The sequence below is a fragment of the Brienomyrus brachyistius genome, chromosome 2 (genome assembly GCF_023856365.1).
Source record: "Brienomyrus brachyistius isolate T26 chromosome 2, BBRACH_0.4, whole genome shotgun sequence".
Taxonomy (NCBI): Eukaryota; Metazoa; Chordata; class Actinopteri; order Osteoglossiformes; family Mormyridae; genus Brienomyrus; species Brienomyrus brachyistius.
In genome coordinates this window covers 45,186,765-45,189,828 of record NC_064534.1, presented here as the reverse complement: position 1 = coordinate 45,189,828, position 3,064 = coordinate 45,186,765, and the positions used below count along the sequence as shown (strand labels likewise).

At 47.1% G+C, this 3,064-nt stretch overlaps 1 long non-coding RNA gene across 1 annotated transcript; it reads left to right on the top strand.

The window, feature by feature from the left end:
- The first annotated feature begins 553 nt into the window (after window positions 1–553).
- Window positions 554–1,640, top strand: LOC125721114 (uncharacterized). The gene is made up of 2 exons (XR_007385685.1): window positions 554–1,286; window positions 1,505–1,640. It is a non-coding gene; the product is annotated as an uncharacterized LOC125721114 (long non-coding RNA).
- Window positions 1,641–3,064: the final 1,424 nt, after the last annotated feature.

Sequence of the window (3,064 nt, the reverse complement as noted above, 5' to 3'; positions counted from 1 at the left end):
GGGATGTTCCTCTGGCTGAGGGTCAGTGCGTGCTGTTGCGGGAGACCAGTGCCAAGGGTCGGCATAAAATTCAGGATTTGTGGGGTTCGGTAATGTACAAAATCTTACAGGTACCTGATTCTGGCGGCTCCGTGTATACTGTGGCCCCCCTGCATGGTCAGTCTAAGGTAAGGCGAGTTCATCGCAATCTACTGAAGGCAGTGGTTGGAAGGGACCTTCCTACGGGTGTGGTGGTTAGTTTTCCACCACCAATGGACTCGCCACAGTCAGAGGAGGAGGATTCAGTGGCCGGTGATCTGTTGTGTTTAGGGCTGGAAGATCACAGTTCAACTGTGATCTCGTCAGTTCCAGCTTTGGGATCGGTAGCTACTCCACAGGTGACTCGGATACCGGGTGAGGTGGAGCCTGTTCACGCTTGTCCAGTGGACTCGACCCTAACCAGGCAACCATCCGCTTCCTCAGTGGACCCACTAGTTGGTAATGTAGATCTTGGTGGGGTGGCCCTTCGGTGGACAGTACGATCTACTGCTGGCCTTCATTCTAATATCCATCACTTGCCTAGGTCTTTGGGGGAGGTACACGGGGCTGTGCGCTCTGCAGATACTGCATCTAATGCCATGATTGCTTTGTTTAGGCCCTGGATGTAGTGGGTTCTTTTGTTGGCTTGTGTTATCGTCGGGGCGACGATAAAGAGCTGGGGGGTAGACTGTAGCAGGAGAAGGAAACGAGGTGTGTGCCTAATTAAGTTCTGGAGGGGAGTGGCCAATCAGAGAGGGCGCTCAGACTATAAGGGTTACCCTGGCACTAATGTTCTAGGCTCCTTGTCGGCGGTCACCTTAATTGCTGGATCTCCTGTTCGTCCGCGGACATCTTACCTTGGTGTGTTCAGCCCGGTACGGTGAATATTACAAGCTGCAGTAGAACGGTTGACGTTGGGGCTAATATGGCTGGGTTTTGAGTCCTTACCCTTCTATTATTACAGGGTCCCGTGTGTTGTGGCGTGGGGTTGACAGCTGCTTCATCTCGCGTGGAACTACTGCTGCTCTGCCTAGCGGCGACGGCGCCCTGCTCTGCCTAGCGGCGGCTCAGCTTTACCTTGCCTTATTGCTGCTGTCTAGTGACGTTTGCACCCTTTCGCGCTTTGCGCTTCCGGTTTGTCTCTACTCTGTCTAGCCTATAGCAGGCTGAGTCGCAAGCGGGTCCATAGCTGGGGGCAGGGGGGTGTGCGTGCCTACATGCGTGTGAGCGGGTGTTGGGGAAACTGACTGGTCCCCCGCTTCCTAAGGGTTTGTGTTTTTGTTTTGATTGTATTATGTTTGTTTTGTTGATACATTTGTTCTGTTTTGAATGGGATTTTTATTGTGTATTAATGTAATGGTTTTGTATTTTATTTGTTTCTTTTAGACTGCAGTGTTTTCTTTGGGTTTTGCGTGGTTTTGTTTGGTTTGCGGTTACATCTTGTTTTCCCTCCTCGCTTGTGCCCGCCCGGCTCTGGCTGTTCTAGGTCCCGGCGCCCAGCCTTAGATCGGCAGGAAGTGGCTGCTGGTACGCGGCGGTGCTCCAAGCTTACGGTGCTGGGATCGACTGATTACTCTTTTTATGGTTTTACTGTGTAATAAAAGTGTGTGTGTTCGGAACAACGTCTCTCCGCTGTTTATGGTGAACGGACCAGTGTGCCTTTGCCCGGGGATAGGGCGATTTAACTTTCTCTGGGTGTAATACCTGGGGTGGCGTAGTCGGACTAACGTGTGGCTATTGGTACCATTGTTTGGTACTATTTGGCAGTATTTCTCTCACCACCACTACGCCACAATGGCAAACTTCAGTACATACACTGTCACACCCACGCAGGCGGAGGACACTGGGCGTACGATGTTTCCCGTCACGCCCACGCAGGCGGGATTACCGGGTGTGTTGCGTTACTGACAATTACTGGAGATTCAAAGGAGATCAACCTACCACAACACATTGCGAAGTATTGAGCCGAATGATTGCGTGCTGTACCAAACGTTTACTTGTCTCTTGTCTTCCCGATCTCCCAACCCTACTCCGTTTACCTAGTGTGTTTGCCTTACCTGCTTTCCTTTCCCTCTCCAGAACCGCTCCCGCACCTGACCTGCCTTCCCCGCCGAGACCGGCACGTCCCGTTCCCTCTTTCCCGTGTGTGCCTGTCTCGTGTTTAACCGTAGGACGGATTCCCTGGCTCTCGACCCCTGCGCTCCCAAATCGACCACGACTTCTGCTTGCCCCTCCTGTTACCGTGTTTATTAGCACGTTAATAAACCCAACGTTTGCTTGCATACCTGGGTCCTTGTCTTCCTGTGCGGGTGTCCCTGACACACTGAAAGATCGTACAAAATAAAGCTTAGATCTGTGAAGACACTAACCCTTGACTTTCATATAGGGTCAAATACATGTAATGTTTACCTGAATTTCTGTGTTTAACTAGTATAATGCAGTGCTGTCATGGTGAGATCTCATGGATAAACAGTACATTGTAATAGTTTGTAGGAAGATCAACCAATCTTTAACTGTTATTTACTGAACTTACTGTACATTTTTCTTTTTTGACTGAATAATTCTATGAAAAAATATAATTATGCTATTTATAAGATAGCAACCATCAAATAGTATACTTTAAATGTATTAATAAAGTATTTAATTGAATATATTACATTTTTACATGCAATTGTAATGTGGCTGTAAAATTGCTAAGAATATAAACAGGGAAAAGCTGTAATTTTACAGTAAATCACTGTTTAATTATATATGGTATTTTATCATACTTTGATGGCAACTGCCTGCCAACTTTTGCTGGCAGGCATTATACCGTTAAATTTTTTATTTTTTTTTACAGTGTTCTCTTGTATTCTAATTACTTCACAAAATACATTTTTTGGATGCATCGAACATTTCCTGCTATTATTACAAGGTCATCATTATCATTTTTAAACAATGAATTTCAGTGAGTACTCTTTGCAACAGAATCAGTTGTCCATTTCTGTAAGCTTTGCTGAGCTCTGTTGTCACTTGTTGGGTGGCCGCATCAAGGGCTTATAATGGA